The sequence below is a fragment of the Cyprinodon variegatus genome, unplaced genomic scaffold (assembly GCF_000732505.1).
Source record: "Cyprinodon variegatus isolate N-32 unplaced genomic scaffold, C_variegatus-1.0 Scaffold159, whole genome shotgun sequence".
Classification (NCBI taxonomy): Eukaryota; Metazoa; Chordata; class Actinopteri; order Cyprinodontiformes; family Cyprinodontidae; genus Cyprinodon; species Cyprinodon variegatus.
Genome location: NW_015150612.1, coordinates 509,324 through 516,742, shown reverse-complemented (window position 1 = coordinate 516,742; position 7,419 = coordinate 509,324).

Genomic DNA, 7,419 nt, shown 5'->3' with positions numbered 1-7,419 from the left:
GACGTTTTTCCTCGAAAAAACAGATCAGTGCGCATGCGCAGCCAGACAGACGAAAAAAGCAGAACCGCGGACGGACGTAAAACTGGGAAAAACAGTGCAATAATTACTTCTTCATGTCTCTCACTAGGTTGCTTGCTGTTTTGTATCTTAGGAATAGGGTCAGGGTTAGGGTTAATTGTATGTTAAATTCTATGTTATTGAATGCTGCGTGACATGCGCATGCTCAAGGATATCTTGTCTTAAGGCAAGACGTAAAAATACGACGAAATACGACGAAAAAAACGTCAAAAATGTACAAAATTACTGTGCATAACTTTTCGTACAATTTCATATGACCTGATAATGAGAATACACTGCGTCTGTTCCTGTTTAGCTGTGACACCATCCTGGAGAGAAATATCAGCTGTGCTGCTGCCATCAACACCTTTGTTTATAGATGTTGGAGATCGGCCTGTTTTTCAGTGTAGTCCTGTTTCTCTGACTGTACTCTTCGTCCTCTGACATGGGAGATGGCTCAGAGCTTGTCTGCCTGGCTGTGTGTTTCCTGAATGGGGCCGCCTTTTACAGTTACTTTTTGTACCTTTGCTTCTGTCTCCTTGAACCCCAGTTGGCCTCAGCAGATGGCTGCTTACACAGAGCCCCAGTTCTGCTGGAGGTTTCTTCCTGTTTTTCCTCTCCACTGTCGCTACAAGCATGCTTAGTGTGAGGGATTGCATTTGAGTCAGGTGATGCAACTGGTTTTCCTTAGATAGAAAACTTTGAATCAATCTCACTGTATTATCTGGTGAACTTTAAAGTGTCTTGAGATGACATGTGTTGTGAATTGGGGCTATATAAATAAGGTGAATTGAACTGAATTGATACTTTTCATGTCCTTCCTGGTTTATATATCTAAAGTCAAGGTAGAAAAATAATCACTTTTGTACAAAGGAGAACTTTGCATCAGGGTTAAATAAAAGTGTATTCCAATGCTTATATAGTTGTTTTCTTTTTTTTTTTTAATAATCACAATAAGTTTGTCTAAATGGAATTTAGATGTAAATGAAATAAATGCTTCTTGGTACAAGACAGCGTTCTCAGTAAGTGTATGAGTGTGTGCAGCTGTCCTTTCTAAGTCCTGCAGCTGAGGAGAGTTCCAGAAGAGAAACTAAGCACTCTGGCAAGAAAATGCAGCATCATCATGGATTCCACCTCTGCAGCGTTCGATCTAAAAAGCTTGTCAGCTTACATTAGCTAAATGACCACTGCATTGTCTTTGAACCACGTAGCACTTTTTTATCCAATCATCCTCGCTAACTTAATTCAGCTTGACAGCTTCATCATTCAGGTCTCATTTTATACACTTTTAGTAATATTTAAAGGAGTACATCTAAAATGAATTTTGAAGTAATTATTCAGAAGTCAGATGAAGAGGCATCTCTTTAACCTCACTGTGACTAAGCAGAAGGTTCCATCATGTCTTGTGCCAGTATTAAATACATCAGGCATCTTGGAAATCCATGGGAGATTGTTTTTGGATCAATTGGGTAAACACAGGAAGGTAGGACCCCCATGATTGAGCGCCTGGATCGATGACTGCTTAACTGGCAGATCAACAGACCTAAAGGTTGTGTGTCTAAACAGGTTGTCATTAGTACAGGAGCACCACAGGGGACGGTACGGTCACCACTACTATTCCTTCTGTACTCCTAAGACTTCTGGTAAAAAATACAGTCCTGTCAGCTGCAGCTATGCCAGATGATTCAGATGAGCTGCTTTTTCTCCCCAGATAAACTGTTATAAAGAGTGTTCTGTGTTGAAATAACTTTTTTTTTTATTATCTGCCTATTCTTTTTAATTATCTGGCTTTTAATTGCAATATTATACATTTCACAAGTTATAATGACTACAACCCCATTATGTGTTCTGCTCTCCGCTGGGGTTTCACAAAGGGAGATCATTGGTGGTGCATGACCTCCTACATGGACATTATGATTTTAGCAGCCTCTTTTCCATGAATTTTGAAAAGCTCCTTGCCCAGAACATGTTTCCAGAAAATCGACTTGGGTAATTTCCCTTTCTTTATACACCAATAACTCATTGACCAAAACAAAGCCTTGTTTTGGCTTGGAAAACATGCAAATTGATGCATTGATTCCCCTTAGGAATGGACAACCGTTAGGTTTCTTTGTTATCCTGCAATACCCGATACTGATCTATGCCTCTAAACAGGGTGTTGTTAGGGGGAATTGCTGGCCTGGCTGAACAGGCATAATGTTTTGGTCCCCTGTATGGGGGTGGGGGTTGCGGTGATAGCAGGAAGGAATCAACTCTATCGCTGCATTGAGTTAAAACCTCCCAGTTCATCCCCTCTGTTTAAGGTTGTTTTTTTTTTTTCTTAACGTAAATGGCTTCCTTCACATCCCTTTCAAAACCACCTGTCGCTTTATCCAAAATGTCAGCATTCTTGACCTCAAAAGAATGTTCTTGCAATAATCTACTTCACTGACAAATTTTTGTTTTGACTCTATAAATATTTGCTTTTTAAAAACTGGTGCCTGCTGGGGGATTTTCAATGTTTTTCTGCTGTTTTTTTAATTCCCATAAATATATTTTTGAAATTGAAATACAAACTCACCAAGTGCCAATGATAAGAATGAGAAACAAATAAGTGTGTAAATCAGTGTTTTATTACTTTTTAAACATTAGTTATATTTTCAAAGCAACAACTGCAAACTGTGAGGAAAATAAATGCGAAATACTTTTTTATCAACTTTCTCTGTAGTGTTGATAAAACACATTTTTTGTTAATAGAACAAAAAATATATTTTATGTATTTGTTTTGTCAGGCTTTCCTTGTTTCTTTGGCTTTGTATTAGCTGTGAATGTGTAGTGTAGTTATCTTGGGTACAAACATAGTTACATTTTCTTCCTTGTATGTTAGTCTGGTTTACATTTTAGAGCTTTTTGGAATTGAAAAAAGAAGTTTTGGAAAGGCCGAATACAGATGCAGAAAGTCTAGACGCAAGGTTTATTATAATATTTACATAGAGAAACTTGACAGATATAACTCAAGAGAATCTTTCTGGGTTCAGCACCAAAAACAGTTATAGTGCCATGTCATATTTGGCACAGTTAAAAAGTAAAAAAAAAAAAACACTTGTGTGATTGAGGTATCTGAACTCTGCTAGGGTAACTAATGAATGTGCTAATTTTTTACTGAAAAAACTCCAGAGGACTTAAAGGGGTGGTCTGCACATCCATATCAAGTCCAGCACCAACATTTTCTCCAACTAGAACTGGTTTAAACAAAATGTCCAAACTCAGTCATCTAAAATACAAAAACTTCCTCCTCATCCTCTTTTACCCACAGTTTTCTTTAGAGAATGCTTTGCCTGTCATAAGATCTCAATTTACTGAAATAGGAAAGACATACATTTTGTAAGGTGTATTTCCCAAGGCCCTAAGATCAGCAATTGTTAAAACACTGTAAAAAAGACGAAGTTGAACAACCTGCTGCAGCAGAACTACAGGCCCATCTCAAACCTGCTCATCATATTTAAGATTATTGAAAAAGTGCTTTTGCAGTTGAAAGTTTAATAAGCACCTATATAACTTACCATAACTATAAAGACGACACACAGCTGTAGATCACAAGATTTAAAGGACAAATTTCTCAGCAGAAACGTTAAAAATGAATCCAGATTACAGTCTTTATTGGAGTTGATTTCTTCACAGGTCAACCTTAAAACTCGTTCAGAGAGCTGCAGTTGGTCTAGAATGCTGCTGCCTACAGCCACAGTACAACTAAGAAAGTAGAGCACATGGACACAGTAAAGTCCAAATAACACTGGGTCCCAGTATGTCAGAGAATAGACTTTAATCTTAATTATAGATCACTATATATCAATCTATCACTAAATGGCTTGGGGCCACACTGCATTACAGATTTTGTTGTCTTCATCCCCGGAGCCACAACCTGGAGAAGCAGCATTAAGTTCTAAAGCTTTACTTGTCTGAAAAAAAAAAAAAAAACTGATGGACTTGGCAGTTTTGTTTTTTTTCACAGGAAGGCCTTCCAGATAAAACTAGGATTGAAATCCAGGTCCCTGGTATTACAGTAAAAGGCCTAAACCACTTCACCATGAGGTCATTTCAATGTTCTACTCAAATTTTTATCTGAAGTGTCATATGCTTAACTTTGTAGTTTCTGGAAGTTCTCTTGTCTTCTGTTCATGTACAGAATTTCGATAACTTGTTAGTGAAATGTACTATATTAATAAAGCAGCCATGGAAGCAATGGAAACAGGAGGCACATCACTTCCATAGGAAGTTGCTGCCTCCTGCCTCAGTTCAGTTCAAAAATACTTTATTGATTTTTAAAAGGAAATCAAGTGTTTTAAGCGGCATACACTGTAAGATTTTTTGCATTTTTCTTGACGATTCTCCAGTTGAGCGAGAACTTTTCAATCAGGCTGAGTTTCAGCCTGATCGTGCGTCATCTAGTATACAGGCCCTCCCATGACCACCTCCCAATCAGGAATCGTAAGGTCAGTAGAAAATCAAACTTGTTTGAAAATCAGTCGGCCTTCGTAAGGTAGCATCAGAGTGTGGGGCCGGAGTGTGAGAACTTGCATTGTGAGCTGTGAACTTTTAAACCCTGCAGGTTCGTTGTACAGTCTGAGCTGTAGCTGATATCACTTGGGTAATATGAGATACTTAAGCACTAATATCACACAGTGCTTAAGTATCTCATAGGTTTTTTTCAGTGAGTTGCTGTTAATAACCGTTTTCAATGGATCTGATATATCTAACTGAAAACCAGAAGAACTTTTGTAACTACGGTAGTAACAAATACTCAGCTACATTTACTTAAGTAACTTTTTAGCAACAATGTACCTTCAGGAGTAATTTTACTACACCATGCTTTTTACTTTTCCTCAAGTATTATCATTAAGCATTACTACTCTTATTTAAATAAGTCAAAAACTTTGCAACAGCAGAATTAAAAACTATATTAAAATATTATCAACTGTACTTTTAGAACTCCAGCTTTATCTTGTTTTTTGATCAGTCAAATTTCAGACTAAAATAGAAAAAAGTCTCTTATCTCTTATCTTTTCAGGTTTTTTTATGTTTCATCACATAGCTTAGTTAGAACCATGCAGTGAGGTCACACCTCGGTTCTTTAACTCTGTTTCCTAATATAATCAGGTTGCATTTTACATAACTCCAAGTTTTTACGCATGGTTACAATCAGATATTGGCTAATTGAGATACTGAACATTTAAAATAGCAATAATAAATAAAGTTAATGATATTATTAGCTGTGTTTCTACTAATACTAAGATAAAAAAAAATTCCATCAGAGTCCCTGTGGGGCTGGTGCCTGTCTCTGGCAGTCTATGGGCGGGAGGCGTGGTCCACGCTGGACAAGTTGTCACACTGTAGCAGCCATGCACACACGCTCACACCTAACGACAATTTTAAACAGCCGATTAACCTAACAGTCATGTTTTTGGACTGTGGGAGGAAGTCGGAGTACCAGGAGAGAACCCACACATGCACAAGGAGAACGTGCAAACTCCATACTCTATGCAGAAAGACCCCAGGCCAGGAATCGAACCAGAAAGCTTTTTGCTGCAAGGCAACAGTACTAGAAACTGTTGCCACAGTGCAGCCAAAAGAACACATATGTAATAAAATATTTTTTTTTCTTTGAAAGTGTCTCTGGAAAACGCTGTAGAAAAAGAGCTGGAAAGGTTTGAGTAAAAAAGCCTAACAAGAAATCCCTTTATGACTGTTTAAAACGTATACACGGAACCATGCTTAAACAGTCTAGGACTGTTTGTTCTATTCCATATTGCATTTAAACTAAATCTCTTCAAAGCTAAAATTACAAACCCCCCCTAATTGAAATGGGGTGTTCTTTAACCGACCTGGTTCTGACAAATTCTGCAACTAAAGGTGGATTAATGCATGTTCTATACTGAAGACAGGCATGCAGCCCAGGCTTGTGGGCAGACACATTTAGACCAGGATACGGTCCTGGGCTGTCGCCAGGTAGAGGGATAAAAGCCGCCTTCAGCAGCCAAAACCAGATGTTACCTGATGAATTGTTACCCAGGAATTTGTGAGTCATACAAAACATCTTCTTTTGCTTCTCTGAAATCCCTGAGAACCTGTAAAGGACTGTAGAAGGGGGAGGGATGGAGGGAAATAGATAATGACAAGCGTGACAGGAGCAGATCTGTATAGAGCCACGGAAAAGCAGATGGATTGATTGGTAAATATCTGAGGAAGTGAGAGCACACGTCTGTTCACCTCTTTCACCTTCTATTCTCCCTTTTTAATGCTAGGTGGAATGACAGACTCTATCACCTGGAAAATATTGTAAAAGCAGAACTGAGAATAGAGGCAATGAAGGAAACACGCGGGAACAATGGCAGGAAAAAAATCAGAGCCTCAGACAGATAAATGTGTGCTCAACATCCTGTCCATCACTCAGCAGGGGGAGGCAGGCTGCTTGTTAGGACAAGAGCCACCATGATTGTGAATGCAAACTCATTTCTCTTGCTCAAGTGATTTTATGTAAGAGTGGAAGTTGAGTGATTGAATGTGTGTTTCAGCTCCAAAGACGCCCCCTCTCCACTTTTCTCTATTCCTCCCAAACCCTCCAGTGAAAGCACATGTCTGACAGTAAGGTGAGAGCCGGTGACTGAGTGTCTTACTGGTGAAATATGTCCGTTTGGCCCGGCCTTAAAAAGAGGAAGTGAGACCCTTGGGTACAAACAAAAAGATTTGCTCCCCTTTTGTTTCCCCATCATTTCACTCTCTTTCCCCATGTGAATATTTGTAAAGGGCACCTATATTTGCTTAGTAATCTCTTTCAAGTTTATCTCCATGGTAACTTCAAACTTGGACAAACTTGTTTGACAAAAGAAAAATCCACAATATTTACAGAAACAACTTGAATCTTAACATTAGTTAAAAAAAATACATTCAATGAAAGTCAGAAATTGCTTTTCAACTATGTTTCAACAGATTGATTAAAAGTAAAAAAAAAAAAAACTAATGAAGACCAAGACCCTTAACATATAGACACCTGTGCTGCTAATTAGAATAGAATAGAATAGAATAGAATAGAATAGAATAGAATAGAATAGAATAGAATAGCAAATCCCTTTATTTTCCCAGTATGGGGAAATTCTGGTGTTTACAGCACAAAGAAGATTATAGAAAAATGGTCACACAAATGTGGACCATATTAAAATGTATAATAACATAATAGTGAAGAGTTAAAAGATAAACAAATAAAATACTATACTGTAAAGTACTTTGACAATATAATAAATGTGGACCTGGAGAATAAATAACCAATATACAGCTCTGGATATTTTTACAGTAATGGATATTTGAAAATAGCAGCAACATCAGAGA